Genomic DNA, 18,235 nt, shown 5'->3' on the forward strand with positions numbered 1-18,235 from the left:
AAATAGACATCTTGGGTAATGGCTCATAAGATCAACTCCCCTTTGCATGCAAAAGGGTACACAACTTGGACTCTGACAGAGAAATAATCATAACAGATAATGAAATGTTTTTTCTGCTCTATTTATAGCATCATTATGACACTGGCAACATCACTGTATTTAAAGCTGAGTTGGCATTTACAATCAAAACCTTGACACTGGGGCACAGGGATCACATCTTCGCCTGTATACAGTTAAAATGTACTGAGATTTGACACACACACTCAGAAATTAGATGTGGAAAAGACAGCACATTAGCCTGTCTAGTCCCGCCCCCTGCCAGTATAGGATTGTTCTCTACATATATTCTCCAATGCTTTATCCATTTGTCTTAATGGCCTAAGTGATGGGGCTCCCAATTCCACAGTCTAATAGATCTCACTGTCAGGACATTTGTCCTGATATTCAGGCTAGATTTTCCTTTCCTCATGTTCAGCCCATTACTCCCATTTATTGCACTTTGGGCCATTTAAAATGGTTCTTCCCCTCCCCCCCCCCAGTGGTTAGACCCATAGCTAATTATCCCATTAGCCCATTTGTTATTGTTTTCAGTCTAGATGCAATGTTTATTTCATACTAAAGATTATTCTAATGAGTTTGGGAAGTTTATTAGCTAGGGTGCATCAAAAAATTTGACTTCCATCTAGATGTTTTTATTTTACTAAGTTCTAGACAAGAACTCCTTTGGTTCACAAAAAAAGGAGTGTTAGAAATGGAAGAGAATTAAAGTGGGTATTACAGAATTCAAAGGGCAGTCTATGGGCTGTAGAAGGGAATGGTAAAACATGAAACTTGGAGTGTAGAAGATTTGATCACAGGGACTCACTAAAAGGAAGCTCATGCTGTATATAATTAACTGGATAGGCCCCTGTAAACTACCCAGATATTGTTCAAGGCTCTAGGAAACCATTAATTAAAAAAATTACACTCTGTGTGTAGGGAGGGAGTAGGAAACTCTGCAAGAAGATGTTTCTCAACATGAGCTCAGCAAATGGGGGACTGGAACAAAACTGTGTTGAAATGACAGACAAATATAAGTATGAAAACAGTGACATAGGCTGCTACTTTGAGCTCTCCAATTCCCTGCAGACTTGAATGGTCCTTAGTGTTATCTGTGCCTGCGAATGTTAGTATGCCAAATCTTATATTGCTTCTTCAGCCAAAACCCCATTTGGGAATAAACACTCACTTGGGAGTTTTGCCTGAGCAAGGCCCAGAGGATTTAGCTGAGTAAGAGTACAAAGAGATCAAGAACCTGATCCTGCTGTCATAGTCACTGGGAGTTTTGTTGACTTCAATGAGCGCAGGATCAGAAGCCAAGTTAGGATGTTAATGCAACAATAATGTTAAAAAGTGGGCCCAATCCTGCAGTCCTTGCGCGCACACAGCTCCCATTTCTTTCGATAGCTTCTCCCCCCCCACCCCCCCATGCACATAAGTGCTTCGGTGTCAGAACTCTACAGTGCAAATCTCTAGGAATGGTGTCATAGTAAGAGAAGAAATGTTGAGTAGTCTGTAATCCGTATCCCTTTCTGAAAAATGCTAAAGTATTCAACAAAGATTGTGCACAGTCTTGGAATAGTGTGAGAGTGTGATTTCACTGCTTTAGAGACTGAGGGACAAGTTTTGATCGTACTTCATCCATGCAACTTAATTGACTTCAACTGAGCTATTCCTAATTTACACTGGTGTAACTGACATGAGAAACAGGCCCTTACAGGAATATTTTTATGAGGGTTATGATCCAAGGTAAAAGAAATTGATTCTGAGCTAACGTAACATAAAGGTTCAAGACAAACCATTAAAAGCCAGTAAATCATTACTTAACTCAAGCCCATTCTGCTTATTGAGGGACCTTGCTCTATGGTCTTCCCTGTCATGGAATTATCAAACAATTAAGATTTTTATATGCCTGGTCAACTGCACCCCGGAATCCCTTGGCTCAGCAGTTCAATCTCACAGCAGGCTTCATTTAGGATCTTCATTCGTTGTGTTAGCTTGGATCTCAGCTTCAAAACAAAATACTTGCTGTCGCTTCATTCATATATACACACACCTATACATATTTACTCAGAAAGTTGAACCAACATCATCTGTCCAACGGACACGCATGAAGGAACTTGAAAAATGGATTTGCAAATGTTGACCGTATTAAAACGGAGCCTATATACTGATGGGCAGGAGGCTACGATAGAGAAGAATTCTGCAGAGTCTTAAGGTCAAAAATATGCTTATCAAGTTGGAATCTAGTTTGATGAAGTTCCTAGGTTTATCTGCCTTTCTGGAACGTTATTTCCAACACACTCAGGCTTTGTTTTTTGCTATATTTTTTAAAATGTGAAATTAATATAGAGAAAGTACTATTTTATTGTAACCATTTTGCAGTCACATTTACCTGGGATTATACTGTAAATCCGTACAGATTCCTTTTTCAGGAGGGTAAAAGCTTTCTGCATGATTTCTTGGTCTTGGCAAGCCTATGAATGAGGTCAGTATAGCTGAAAATGTCCCCCTTCCTTGTGCCTTTCCCATTAGTACAGCTGCTGTGGTGGTACAGGTGCCTCATCTGTTACTATGAGGGGAGGATGCAGAGGGTGGCTCTGTCCTTGGTAAAAGCTGTCTCGTTAAATATGCCTGAGCAATCATTTGACAATTAACGGATGCATACGAGCCAGGTAGGATAAAAATATATATCCATCTTTCACTCCTTGCTAATCTCTAACTGTTCTTACAGATCATCTGGAAAGTAGGGTATTTAACTCAACATGAAGATTTTTAAACCTTTTTAATACTGATACATTTGTTTTGACTTGGAACATTGCCAGGACTAATAATAATAATGACTTCTAATGATGGGGCAACAGAGAAAGCTTGGGGGGGGAATATAACTCTGGGAATCTAGTCTCATTCCAGCCTAGGGTAAAATAACTGTTAATTATGAGTGTTGCTCATTAATTGGTTCTGTGGTCTTGTATAGAAATAAACAAATTATTAGGGTAAGGAGTTAGGTGAAATTACACCTAACTCCTTACCCTAATAATCTGTTTTTCTTTTTAACTTTGGAAATCCATTTGATTCTTATTAATAAGTGTATTCAAATTAATTTCATTTCATATTTTTCCTTCAGCTTGACTGCAACTTCTATCTCTCTTGCCCTGCTGTATCATCAACTCTCCATCTTATTTCAGATCTTAGCTGAAAAAAATGTTCTCCCTTGTGTATACAGCTCTCTATAAGTAATAAATAATTTCACACTCATTCTACTATTTTTCTCTACAACTATACTATTGAATTCTGTAAACCAATTTCAGATACACACAGTTTGTGAGAAAAAACCTTGTGCTAAATGTAGTTGTATTACATTATGTGGAAGGACCCATCCTTCCTGTCTTCCTTCATTTAGAAATCCCAAATTTATCTGCATCTACTAAGTTTGGCATTTTAATAACAGCAGCATGGGACATTCTGAACTATAATTGCTTTGGTGAGCTCTTGTCTGAGAGACCCTTGGGTTATCAGTGGCTCACAAACCAGTTTTGGCTGGTGCCTTCTAGTTCAACAGATCGAGGCTGACAGCACCATGGGGGGCCAATATCCTGCTGCCTCTGGCTTGTGGTCTACCTGTGCTTGAGAGGAGTGATTGTCCTAGAAATGATTCTGAAATATTCTCTTCCACAGCATGCCATCTGGTCAGGTCAATGCATTGCTCCCGTGCAGAGAAAGAGAGAGTGAGACTAAGGGATAGACTAAAATACTTCCTCAAATTTGCCTAATACTATGCTATGTAGGAGTTAGCATTATCATTATATAAAATATAATAAACAATGGGCATACCTTTTGCTTCAGTGATTTACCCTTGACTGGTCCCTTAAACATAGATACCTGCAGCTACGAAACAGGCTGTAGATTAAGGATAGATCTGCATGGGCACATAGCTTGCAAGGTAATTTATCTTACTTGCTATGCTATGTGAGGAGAGAGAACGAGTGTGGAAAAATGTGCAGCGGCAGCCTCTATCACACCAGAGGTTCCGAAGGGTCTGCCAATTTGTCTGAAGGTGGCTGGGTTTTGAGTTTGTTACTCATTTGGGAAGATTTTCTAGAATTAGGGGGGAAATCTATCTTTTTAAGGCAAGAGAGTCTTCCGCTCCCTTTTGTTACGGATTGTGATACAGGAACTGGTGTCCCAATATGTATCTTAATTGAAAGGAAATGTACATGAGAAAAATGGGGGCATCTACCTTGAGTAGAAAATGCTTTTAGAGGAAAACAGCGTGCTCTTCAGAATGAAGAGCTCTAATTTCCTTCCATACCCCGGAAGCCCAAGGTGTCCCCACAGCCCCAGGCTTGGCCTGAGACATCAGGGCAGAGACCTGGCTAGAGGAGACCGACAATTAAAATGAAAACTGAGATTTAAAAGTGCAACTGCAAGATTTCGTTTTAAAGTGAAGTGAATTAACATAATATTTTATGCAGTATTTATTACCATCTACTATTTTATTATCTGTATAATAACTTTTATAGACATATCTGTTGCTTTGCCTCCAGCCCTGAGATTTAATAACTGTTAACAGGACACTTGCATAGCTCTGTTGTCTTATCCCACATTTTAAAGGCTGATGCAATGCTAAAGGCAGTTTAGGATTCAAATTCCACTGTAGGCTGCTCGTGCCCTCTCTGTATGGTGCACATGTTCAATTGCAGCATTCTGGTGCATGATGTTCTAACATATGTGGAGGGGGGTAAGTTGATTTATTTACCAATTCTGTGCTACAGAATTCCTCTGTCTGACTTAAAGTATTTAAACAGACCATGAATTCATATGCTTGCAAGAGACTACAGCTGGATTTTCTATAGGAACCCTCTAAATATACTAAAAGTGGAAATTATAATAAGGTTCACTTTCTTTTTTTCTTCTTCTAGGAACTCAGTTCCAGTCTTTACCATAGGACAGTTATATCCACCCAGCAGTTTAAAATTTCTTTTTACTGAATAACACTCCAAAGACAAATCATTATAGCACAGCAATTACAACGTGACCTAGCTAGACTAACATCACTAACTAGAGATTTGTTATTTTCCTTTCCAATGAAAAATATAACACAGGGCCTAAACCCAAATATATTATATATTATTTTAAACCATACAAAGTAAGTACAGGAATTAGGACTTCTGACAATCGGAGATCTTCTGCTCTCACAGAGGCTCACCCTGGGTATTATATTGGCAATTAGATAAAACATTTAGTTGTCCCACGTAACCAATTTTTCAGCATCCACAATATTGAGTGCACACAACTTTAAATAAGAAAAGCTAACAATTACTATGGCTGTTAGACTTGCATGCTGTCTGTGGTTCAATGATGTAATATGACTCATGAAGACATTTGGCTTCCAGTAAACTATTTATGATGTTTTCCCAGTCTCAATCCCACTGACTTCAGTAAAATTATACGAAATTGTTTTGTGATCCAACCGACAGATTCAGCCCGGGTTACCCCTGGCAGCTCTATCTCATCCCTGCTGAGTTGTGCTGAATCTGACCAGTGTTCTATCAGTCAGAGCACAGGGCCTTGTGTCTCAGCAATAGATACAGTCACACACATACATCTGCCCTACTTACTTACTTCTAAGCTTGCTTCTTAGAATTAGATGACCAAGGCAGCATCCTTTTAGGCAAGTAGCAGACTTCCAAATCATTTTAACTATAATCCATTGCTATATTTTAAAAATATTTTCCTTTTTGGGGCTAAGGACTTTACAGGTACCTTAACATACAAATCCTGCAGACCAATAAGGTCCAACTAACCCTTACAATTACAGAAAACTGTATTGAGAGCCACCCCACAGATTCAGTCTGGGTTACCCCTGGCAGCTCTATCTTCTCCCTGCAGAGCTGGACTGGATCTGAGTGGTACTCAAAAAATAGCTGCCAGTTTTGTACCCCTGATAGAACTCGCTACTGCTTAGTCAGGCACTTGCAACTTTTAACTAAGGGTGTGTGTGGGTGTGGGTGTGAGAGAGAGAGATGCAGAAATGTGCCCTTAATGAAAACACACCAAGCAGCTACTGAGCATGGTTAACACCTTCCTGCTCTCCCTCAAATGCGCTGAAATAGCAGCTACTTGTTTGTAGTTACTCAAGCCTCTCTGCTGCCACCTTGCCTGGAAATGTTTCCATAGCAACTCAGAGCAAGTAGAAACAGCAATAAGGTTTTTGACTGAACGCTAGAAAATAAGGGGGGGGGGGAGAGGGTTACATAGTTACTACAGTCCACAGCATCCCTGTCACGGATGGATCTGAGCCATGGCACCTTCAAAACCAGGCAGACGAGAAACATGTGTCTTCAAAATGTATTCAGCATTGTATTTTTAAGCTGTCATAAACCGTCATCCAGAAGAGTAGCAGAATTAATTGAAAAGGAAGCACTTCCTGCTTGAATGCTTGAAATAGATGAGATTTATTTGTTAACTAGCAAATGCACTCATTATAATCTTTAGGCTTGGGTAGATAGTGTAGGATATCTGAACCTTGCATTGAACCATCCTCTTCCAAAATGACAGTATCAGGATGAGCAGGTTTAGCAATTTGCAATCGTTCCTGTTTCGTTTTGTTTATTTTCAAACGGCCAAGTCCCACCAATCTCTTCATATCAGGGGCTGGGTAATGGTGCTTACATCATTCATAGACTAGTTATATTGGTACAAATAAGCCCTGGCTGCTCAATAAAAGCCTTTGATCACATCTGAGTATGCAATTCAAATCCTGCATCAGGACCGTATGTTTCATACAGAGATGTGTCCTGCTGGAATGTTTGGAACAGAGAAGAGTAGTGGGGTATCTGCTAATTCTCTATGAACTCTTTGATCACTGTGGACAATCAGATGGAGAGAACCCTTGAGTGAGTAAGTCAATATTTTAGTGCTGAATGCTTTAGGTAAATTCTCTTAAGCTGTCAAGGGAAAGAGGAAAGAGAGAAGGGCAGATTCAGGGCTTCCTCATCAAGTCAACCTTCTTGTGTGTTCCTTTCTGGACAGCGTGTTATGTCACAATACATTACTTGAGTTAGCAGAATACAAGGGCAGATTAATAAAACTCTGAAGCTGTTGGTTACATATGTTGATAGATGCTGCTAGTCTGGCGGTCAATGCAATTAGCTGATATGGTGCCAATATTGTCAGTTTAAATCCTGCTTGAACTGAAGTTTCAGATATTTGGTGATATAGATATTGGCAGTATAAATATAATAATAAATCTATCATTCAGATCAGTGACGCCCCCCAACATCACACTTTGCTTGGTTTCATCTGATCAGCCCAGCGAGGCTGCTGAGAACAATTGTATATGAAGAGTTGGCGTAAGCAAGCATGTGAGCAATATCCACTGCATGGCGAAAGCTGTGTCATTTGACTCAATATTGTCCCTGCCAATCTATGGGATTCTCCAGGCAACTTTTCAAAAACATTTTGGCTCAATAAAACACCACTTATAATTCTTCATTCTGTGAACCATGTTCTTTATTAACACACAATCCTGGTTGCCAGACAGTCCTGTATTGGTCATGGTTTAATACAAGATAATTTATATGGGCAACAAGCAAACCTCTTATGCTTAGCCAGTCCAAGTCCACTAGCATGAAGGATTAAACGTCTCTTTCCTAACAGCACTTGTAACGATGACTACTGGTATCTGACCTTATTCAGAAAAATTCATCTAGACAAATTCTGATAAGAAATAAGGTGCAAGTTTTTTAACAGTGCTGGTTATTAATCATTGAAACAAATTATCTTGGATTCTCTGTCACTTGCTGTCTTTAAATCCAGACTGCATCCAGCTCACCGGAAGTTGTGGGCTGGATGCAGGAGCTGGGTGAGGTTCTGTAGCCTGGGTTATGCAAGAGGCCAGACTTGATGACCATAATGTTTCCTTCTGACCATAACGTCCATGAATTCTTCTCCCTTGCCTGCACCAAGGCCCTTTGCTATTAAGCAAGTCTCTGTCACTGTAATTCAGAGTAACCTCCTGTGCAGCATGACTCTGTCTCCGTCCCTTCACTGCCCTTCTCGGACCTTCATGGCTCTCGCTCACAGAGCCCCCCTTCAGCCTCCCAGTATTATTTAAGTACATGAGTGCCTAGCAGCTAACCAAGACCAGGGTCTCCTTGTGCTAGGGCACTTTGCAAACGCAGAGTAATAGACAGTCCCTGCCCTGGAGATCTTACAGCCTACATGGGTACGACAAAGGGCGGGGGAAAGGGATATAACATACAAGCAGAGTGGTGATTTCATGGCTGAGTCTCCCAGTGCCCCCTTTTCCTCTCCTATGGCCAAGTCTTTCTGGAGCTTTTGTTTTAGTTTACAATCATCCAAACAGACGGCAAGACAACAGAATGAATGGAATTCATTTGGAGCAGGACCCAAATGTTCTAGGGATTTAAATAATACAGCTGCTACTGCTTGCTTCAAGCGGGGGTGGTGCATTAGGATTTCCCTTTTTATTTTCTCATAGTTCCAAAACAGTTTCAATATTTTATAAGGAGTCAGTCCACACAGAATAGAGTAATTGATATTAGCAATTTCAGTTCCCTTTAATATAACAAATCTCAAGTGTGAAACCTCCTTAGTTGATTATCAGCACAAAATAAAGGTCTTTTTAGTATAACTAAATTCTCAGTTCATTTTACAGTTGAGTTGAGTGAAAATATCATTACAATGAGGAGAGCATTACACTTTATACCTATTGTACCTGCCCGATTTTGAGAGAGAGAGAAGCAGGTTTCCCAGCAGTTGCTGTTTCTCCCAGAATCCTGCCTCTCTCCTCACTGCACTACTGAGAGGATGGTATAAGTGGGAGCGCTAGTGCTGTGGGGACTAGCAGCAGCCATGGGGATTGCATCAGCTTGGAGTCAGGGAACATGTAAACCATGAGGAATGGGCAGGCAAGCGAGAGCTGCCTGTGCCTGTGGGGCCAGCAATAGTTCATAAGAAATGTCATGACAAAGTAACTATTTCTCTGCACTAAATCACTGGTCTCACCTGCTACATTTATCATACAGGGCAGGACTTAAAAGTTATAGGTACTTAATACTACAGAGAACATATGTGGGAGAGAAAATACATCCTGCAGGAAATACCGGTGCTGCTAAATCTTGCCATGTTTGCTTGCACAGGAAAGGTGGTAACAGGAGAGGCTTTGAACTTCATCTTTAAAATGCACATTTTGCTTAAAAATATTGAATTACAAGCAATGCATATAGTTTAAAGAACTACATTTTCTGACTGGTTTTACTAAAAGTTTAGAGAGTGAATTACACACAGGACAACTACCCATCTATGTGTTTCTCTTGCCAGTTTATTATCCAGTTAACTGTAATGGTATCAGTGCATTGGTCTGAGACTGAAACCACTTACAGACATGTAGCTAAATGAAGTATTAATTGAACTGCTGAGGCACACAAATGGGGAGCATGCAATGGCTTTGGGTTTCTGCTGTACAAATGAGGTTGGAGCAGTGTAAAGTGTTTTCAGCACAGATTCTCAGAGAAGGCTCCAATTCTTGCAAAATTAAAAATTGCAAATAATATCTGCAGACATAGCAAAGATAATTAATATTAGAACATGTTGCACTTCCAATGTTCAGTACACACTGGCACATGCCTGGAAATGCCCCTGGGTTGCCTACTTTTGCCATTCACTGCAGCCAAAACTCAATGTTGTTTAGCCATTCCCCATTCCATTTTCTGCAAAAATGGCTGCTTTCATGGAGTGAAGTCAGAGCCACTGAACTAGACTGAGGTATTAGAATTACAAGAGAGATTTGTCAAAAACCAATTTTTTTGGTAGATAACCAAACCTTCCAGAGGTGAATAAATATTAAGACTTGCCAGAAGTTTTAATTGAAAGTTTTATTTCACATGCTTAAGTGCAGAGCAAAATGTTACCAAATAAACACAACACAGGGTCAGGGGGTTCTTGAGTCCCTATCAGCTCTTGAAGGAGATTAGAAAACTAAACAATTTCACATCCGATATGATGTCACAAGTTAATGAAATTGTGCAGCAAATGCATTGTAAGATCCTCACTGGGGCACTAGACGAGCACTGCATTTTCAGGAAGAGACCTTTATCTTCTCTGCTGTTAAACTGTTGGGATGTGGGATTGGAGAAGAGGTCAGCTCAGATAGTGCCCTGAGAGATCTTACTGTAACCTCAGCTCCAGAGCAGTTGAAAATCTTGGGGGTGTGCAGGGTTAGTAAACTTACTGGCCTGACCAGTTCCTGCTGCAATGCAGGCCTTGTTCTCCTTCTGTCTGTGTTAGATTAGCTACCTGACAGGCTGGAGGGAATTCCATGAGTTTGCTATCAGCTGCAGAGAGAGACAGATGTTCAGACCCAAGGTGACGCACAGCAGCAAATGCCTGCAGCAAAAAACTATTAATGCTGCTAGTCAGAGAGAGCCCCACAGTGCTCCATGCTGCAGCAAGACACAAAATAAATAACTGTTTGTCAGTCATTACCGCTGGAATTGTTTTTCTCTTTAGGTGGAGAGCAGCAGCGTTGTTCCTCTAGTCTAAACAATGTTCCACGTACATTATTTACCTTTTAAGGATCCATCAAAATCCTCCAAAGATCTAAAAGTGAGTGGTGGTGATGATAAAACCTGGCACATGTCATTTTATTTTAATGCATCCAGGTTTCTGCATTAACTTTCTCTAACTCCATAGGAACTAAGGGATCTCCACCAGAAAAAAGAGAGGGAGAAACCTTTGCCATATCAGTAAGTTTAGTGTGTGGAGGGGCTCTCTCTCTTGCCCACTTCTCCCCAAGAAGATGCACTTGGTCTGCAGCTGCATCATTGGCAGAGCTCAGGAAACTAACTCAGAAATTGGTGTAGGAACAGACCAGTCTCCAAGGGTGTCGTCTTCATGTGTCCTCCAAGAGCGCTTAGGTGATCCTCAGCCCAAATCCAGCCTTGGCATAAATCAGTCCCTCTGCATTCATTGACTTCAGTAGTTACACCCACTTATGGCAATGTTATATTTGGATGTGAGTTTAAAAGAAGATACTATCGTTTGTGAGGAAACGTACTCAATTCCAAGAAATAAAAATGGAACGCCTACTTAGTTAAAAGTGAATAGTACAAAATAAATAAAGGTTTCCGATAGACAACTTTTATTTTATTGTTGCTGTATCTCTGTAGCTCTCATCTTTGGACCCAGTAAGAAGCCCTTCTCATTGATTTCAGCACATTTGGCATTGGTTCCTCTCAGGTAGACAGAATACCAGAGTAGATGGATCATTGGTCTGTTCTGACATATTAGTTCTTATCAATAAATTTTAAAAGGAAATTTTGACTTATGGGAAGACTTAGAATGTGGGGAGTATTTTAAGGACGGTTATGTGTCTCTAGGTAGGAAGCCGTATTGGTGACTCAGTAAGTGGCTGACTGTGTATTGTTTTGAAATCATTATGCAAAAATGTGCACTTTGACAAATGGATCTGCCAGTCCAAATACTACGAGAGGAACACTAATGCCCTTACCTCTTCTCCAGCAAGGAGAGAGACTGTGCCAAGTATATCAGTATCTACATGGAAAACAAATATTTCATCATGGGCTCTTCAGTCTAGCAGAAAAGTATAACATGGTCCAATGGCAGGAAGTTGAAGCTAGACAAATTCAGACTGGAAATAAAGCATACATTTTTAATGGGGAGAGTAATTAACCATTGGAACAATTTACCAAGGGCCACGGGAGATTCTCCATCACTAACAATTTTTCAGTCAGGATTGGATGTTTTTCTAAAAGAATTATTTGAGGGATGTTCTTTGGCCTCTGTTCTACAGGAGATCGGATTAGATGATCACAATGCCCTTGGAATCTATGAATCAATGGAATCTGTGAATGTACCAATCGGATGGTCAGTGGCAGCCTAGCACTGTCAAAGCCAAGGTCACAGAACTTATCCTATAGAGACAGATGGTGGAATAATGTTTAGATACAATTGAGGACATTTGACCAAATGCTAGAAAGTTCATTTTGATTAACGTGGCTCAGATTATGATTTAGGACATTTTTTTGCTGCCCAGGTCACAATTTTGGTGCCAGAGTCCAGAGATAAACCAACAGACATGGGGCAAACTATCAAAAAGGCCTGAGTAAATTTATACTCCTGAGCTACTTGGCACTTTAAAAAATGTTACCCATGAACAGCTATTATGTTACCATGCAGCTATGTTAAATCCACTTGAGAGACTGAATTCCCAGACATTTGTTCCTAGTGTCATAATTTATTAAGTTATTTATTATTGTTTTATCTTATTTTTGCTACTTCTCCCCTCCCCTCTTGCTGTTAATTGGTTTCACCCACTTAGTATGTCGTGTTGTACAATGTAAGCTATTGGAGCAGTGACTCTCATTCACTGTGTGTTTGTAGAATGCCTAGTACGACGGAGCCTGACTTGGTTGAGGCCGCTAGGTGCTACAACGATGAAAATAATAGTTAATATTTGAATAATGCAGTTTGAAGTTAAATAGTAATTTTCTTAAATATTTGGTAGCTTATATTAATAGTAAATTTAATATTTTCTTCTATAATAAGTTGGATGTAATGTTATTGGGAGCCCTCCAATGGTGCTAGCAGATGCTAGTTGCTAATTCAGTGTATGTAATGTATAAGCAATTAGATCTTGGAGAAATGCATAGTTAGCTGTGATGCATTTCTTTTTGGAAACTGAGCATATCATTGAGAAAGTGTGTTTCCCTGACTGTCTGACTGAGAATCACTTTCTTACATGTAGCTTCTGCCCTCATGCTATACTCATTAAAGTGGATAAAACATGATGAAATGCTAAAGCTTTATAGCCCCTTTATACCACTACATCAAGTATTTGATGGCTCTATTGCTGGCTTTCTGTAATTCAGAAAAAGTATGAAACTGAAGTCCTGACCATTTGTGGTCATTAAAACACAACCCTTAACCAGTTGGGTCATTCTGTCTACCGAAACACTACTTTGGTGTTGTAGTCTTCATTTCCTTGTATCGTTGTATATGGTGCTGCACACTATTAAATGGATGCCCCAATTCATCCCAGATATGATTGCGTTTCATTGGTGGGCGAAGTGATCCCTGTATAAAAGCTAGAGCCTGCAATGCAATGCTATTTATTGGTAGAGTATTTGAGCATTTGGGGATGATTGGATGGAACATGCTGTATATAAATGACACCTCAGGATCTCTGTACCATTCCAACAGACGAGTGAATTCCTTACTGATGATTTGCTTTATTTATTTATTTATTTATTTGAGGATCTTAAGAAACTCTTATCAACTGTAGATAAGGTTCCAGGTGATGGTTTGAGAGGATGGATGATCTTGTGGTTAAGGCAGTGGGCTGAGGATCAGGAGATACCTTGTTTTGCCACAGACTTCTTGTGTGACTATGGGTAAAATCACTTGATATTTTCCTGGGTACAGGAAAGCACCTTTGTTGAAATCAGTGGGACGTGAGCACATGCTAAAAGTTAAGCATTTCGCAGAATACATCTTTTGAGTCTCATCTGCTCACTTGTAAAATGGGGATGAAAATTCCTTTCTCCCATCCTTTGTCTGTCTCATCTGGGCTGTTCAGATTGTAAGCAAACCTTCAACTCCATGGGTCTTCACCTTAGACTACAGGTTGTCAGACACTTCTGTGGGGAAGTAATGTATAGGGAAATCTCCATCTGATTGGCTGCTTTTCCTCTACCTCCTGTAGAAAGGCAGCCAATCAGAGAGATTGCAGCCTGTGGAAAAGCTCTGCTTGGCTGCCCTTCTCCGGGAGGCACTTCAGGACAGTGACTGTCTCTTACGGTGTACGTGCAGCTCCTAGTATAATGTGGCCCAATGCTAATAAGTAATGGCCAGTTGTTTCCAACATGAGCAGGCTTGGCATATGAACTAATCTGTGTCTCCTCATATTTTCTGACTAATTCTGTCCTGTTTCAACACTTTTCAGAATAGGAGACCCAAAATGCAGTTCTGTGTCTGCGTAGGGCTAGAGCAGGAGAGGGAAGAGGGAGCTACTAGATACACAGAGCTCTTCTTCTGCAAATGGACTTTGAGACCAGACTTGAGCTGGGCAAAATTAGATCTGCAAATAGGTGCCAGTTATACGAATGTGCATACAGTAGCTTTCATAATAAAAAGTCTCTCTTAAAAGTGAAAAAGACGTGTTTCTCCCAGCAGAGTTTAGGTGAGTCAATCTGGATATTGTTTCAGTATCAAATCAAATCAATACAATTGGTATTGAACTCAAAGAAGCCTTCATTGTTGATCTGAAAGCTGTGTTGGCTCCGGTAAGTGTAACAGGACAGGTAAATTACTGAGGAGGAAGCTCGGTGTCTCTGTAATTGTTTGCTCTCTGCCTGGAAAGGACAAGGAGCTTTGAAGGGGGCAGTAACTGTGAAGCTTTGTGTTTCTTACAAAGGACAGAGGATGTGGGTTTAGCTTTTTATCTTGCTTCTTGCCTTTCCTTTATGAAAAGTATGAAGTCTGTATTACAATTGATTTTACACTGAGCCTGGTGAGAGGGAACTTCCTGCCTTAAGGCAGTATAGGTAAATGGAAACAGATTTGCTATTTTAAAACAAAACTGAACCAGGATTTAACTTTAACCATTCCAAAGTGCAGTACAGCAGCCTGGTGAATTTGCAGAAAGAAAATAAACTTGGGTGTGACAAATTTTAGTAAACAAAAAGTTTACCTTAACAATATAAAGAAAAAGGTCGAATGCACCATTCATTCCAACCCCAGCAGACAGAGGCAGCTAGGGGCATGATTATCAGAGCAAGGGACATGCAAGATAAGCTAATCCGGAAAAAGGAGTATTTGGGGGCAAAGGACCTTGTCTGTCTGTGGCTGGTGCATATCACCCCCAGTTTTATTGATCCCCGGGCCTTGAAACCTGTAAAGATCACTGGACTTATGATTTCGTTTGTGTTGTAAAATCTGTATGGCAGAATCTTCATGTCTACATTAGGTTTTTTGTTTGTGTTAAATGCTTTATTTAGTGATGTTAAACATCACTTTGTGATTTGTGTATATTTTTAAAGCGTTTCCAAGAAAAAGGCGGCTTAAAAATCCTTTAACGTAGTATTTAAAACAGAGAGAAATTGTATCTGCTGATAATATTTATGCCTTGGGATTGAAGATTTTTAAATAGATTTGTATCAGTTCAAGTTGGAGAATTTATAACCTGTTAGTCCCAGTATTTGTGACATTCTGGTGTGTTTCCATGGACAGAATTGTGATGCCATAAATAAGGGCACCCTGAAGATTTCATACTCTTTAATGTCACTGAAACACAGACTCGGTGTAAAATATGTGGAAATGTCAGAAATATAACAAAATGCTTCGCAGAGAGACATTTTTTAGTTTGTTGTGCTGTTTTCAGAAGGAAATTTATTTCGTGTCTTGGAATACTTTGATTTTTAATTCAGTGTATTTTTTTCAAACTTTGTTTTATTGAGAATCAGTGACACCTACTCACTGTAAAATTGGTTTTCCAAGAAGTTTATCTTGTTCCATTCGTCAGGAGAAAGGGACAGCCCTGGTTAAAACTAGATCTTTCAGATTCTTTGCTGTCTAAGCAATCAATAAGCATTCATAAGGGGCAGAGTCTGTGACCTGATGACAATAATTTCAGTCATTTTAAAGAAAGCACTCCATACTTCACTCTGGCAGACGAGGTCTCAGTTTCTATCCCTTCACAACAAATGCTGAGGGCTAGGCGGCGGCACCGGGTTAGGACTGGCACACAGGCAATACCAGCTGAATCTTTTATGCAACCACTCAGCTTTTAGGGTTCCTTGTCCTTAAAAAAACTCGTCCACGAGAATGAGTTATTTATCCACATTCTGAGGTCTGAGTTAATCATTGCATTGCTCCTGATGAAGACTTTCTGAATTGTCAGGAGAACAGAAGAAAACATCAGTCTTAAACTCAAGTATCTGATTTCAGTGAGCAGGAATTCCAACCCACATCTCTCAGTATCACAATATAAAAAGGGCAAGGTATATGAGTGAGAAATTACAAGACTTCACATAGCTATGAATGCGTGCTGTAGACAGGCATTTTCTGATTAATAGCTTTGATTACTCTGTGCTACATATTTATTCTATATGTACATCTACTGAATATTGCTCTGTATCTTAGTCATATTTTGAGAATTAAGTATAATTTGAGAGGCACATAGGCTTTGTGCAGGCCCTGTGATCAGGGGTAAATTTTACTGTGTAGGATCGCCAGGTAGCCAGAACTGCGTACTTCAGCATCAGAGGACTGGAATGAACACTTAACTTGTCAGTTCAGATTCTCCTCACCACGATAGAACAAACAGGACCTCCTGCCCCAATCCAACATCTGAACTCACGTATGTGTGTCCTCTATGTTACTGCAGCTAAGACCTGTATGCCCTTAGTTTGCCGTTCTTCCAGCTGAGACCCTAGCAGTGTTGAGTCTGTCTCAGCAAGGAACCAACATTGCCAGGCCAGGCTAGCTGGAGCTGTGGCCTGTACAGAGCCCATCTCAGTTGGGATTTGCCTCCCTGTGGCTGGGTTAATTGGGATTGGTCCTGCTTTGAGAAGGGGGTTGGACTAGATACCTCCTGAGGTCTCGTCAAACCCTCATCTTCTATGATTCTATGAAACTCTGCAGCGATTGACACGCTAGGAGTTTATGATGCCCAGCACCTTACAAGTTCAAGACCTTAGACTGCAAGTTCCTCTGAGCAATGATTTGCCTTTTGATTTGTATATAATGTGCCATCCACTCAGAGGACACATTAGAAGTAGCAACTGGCTTCTCATCCTCAACCACTCAGAAATAAACTCACTGAATCACTCTGAGTGTTTATGGTGCAAAATTATGTTACTGGTTAGTACATCCTTTTAAACGAACTCATATAGTGATAGTAACTTTTTAAATGTTAATGTTAACATTAATAGTTAATGTTACTGTTTATTACTTATCGATACAGGTTTACATAAAAATAAAATGACAGATCTGTGCCCCCAGAATCTTTAGCCTTAATTAGACTTTAGGTAGTGAAGAATGGCAGGAAGCAAACTTTTGGGAACTATGTCACAAGTGAGAGCATGAGATGGGTTTAAGGGCCGCTTTGGATTTTTAAAGAAATACATACAAATGATTAGCTGAGTGTTTGGCCAGGTCCCGAATGAAGGCGAAGGTCAATGATGGAGGCTGAGCAGTTGATAAGCTTGAGTCTTGAGGAACGATTTGGAAGTGGAGGAAGCATTGAGAAGTCATTCTAACATATGGTGTCCTGGCCCTAGGCAGCTTGGGAGTTCCCATTCAGCAGATTGCATCAGGGAATCCCAATCCTTTGTATCAAGGAGCTCTGGCACTGAGTGACTGTATTCTCCAGCAAGGGCCACAGGAATATGCCCATGGACCAGTGTCTGTATATTTGAAACAAAGTTGTCTTAGTCTTGTAAATCCATTGTCTGGAATGTTTCAGATGCAGTTTGCTGCCTTTAGTGACTTTATTCATGGTACAGTAATAGAATAGGATGCTGTGAACAGGAGGCTCCTGGACATTCTTGCTGCATTTCAGGAGTATGTAGGGGGTAAGTACAAATACAGCTCTACCCCGATAGAACGCTGTCCTCGGGAGCCAAAAAATCTTACCGCGTTATATCGAACTTGCTTTGATCCACCGGAGTGCGCAGCCCCACCCCCCGGAGCGCTGCTTTACCGCGTTCTATCCGAATTCGTGTTCTATCGGGTCGCGTTATATCGAGGTAGCGGTGTAGTTGGTACATGAGGATATCCGGGCTGCAATATGCGCACACAGGAAATTTCACCCTGCTCCTGATTTACACCAAACAAAGGTAAAAAACTGGTTTTCTTAAGGCAGAGAGAGCAGGCAGTGTAAGAGATCTGTGAATTATTTCCAAACTACATAATAATTGATTGGCTATCTAAGCCCCATTATGCATTTCCCTATAAATGACATTAACAAAGTTCTTCCTGTCAGAGCCATCCTCTCATGGGGGCCTGGAAAAGCTTAACTGGTTCTTCCACTCCATGTTTTCACCTGAATAATACAACATCTTCATTAGCCACCCTAGCAATAATCTGCTACTGATTGAGATTAATAGAGAAAATATTTTCTGAACACTTTAGTACGCATTTTCATTAA

At 40.3% G+C, this 18,235-nt stretch overlaps 1 protein-coding gene across 1 annotated transcript in view; it reads left to right on the forward strand.

Moving 5' to 3' along the window:
- The window catches only part of CAMTA1 (calmodulin binding transcription activator 1), a 929,563-nt gene that overhangs the window by 461,845 nt on the left and 449,483 nt on the right, over nt 1–18,235 (forward strand). The gene's annotated exons all lie outside the window — the stretch shown is intronic.

The sequence above is a fragment of the Emys orbicularis genome, chromosome 22 (genome assembly GCF_028017835.1).
Source record: "Emys orbicularis isolate rEmyOrb1 chromosome 22, rEmyOrb1.hap1, whole genome shotgun sequence".
Lineage (NCBI taxonomy): Eukaryota > Metazoa > Chordata > Testudines > Emydidae > Emys > Emys orbicularis.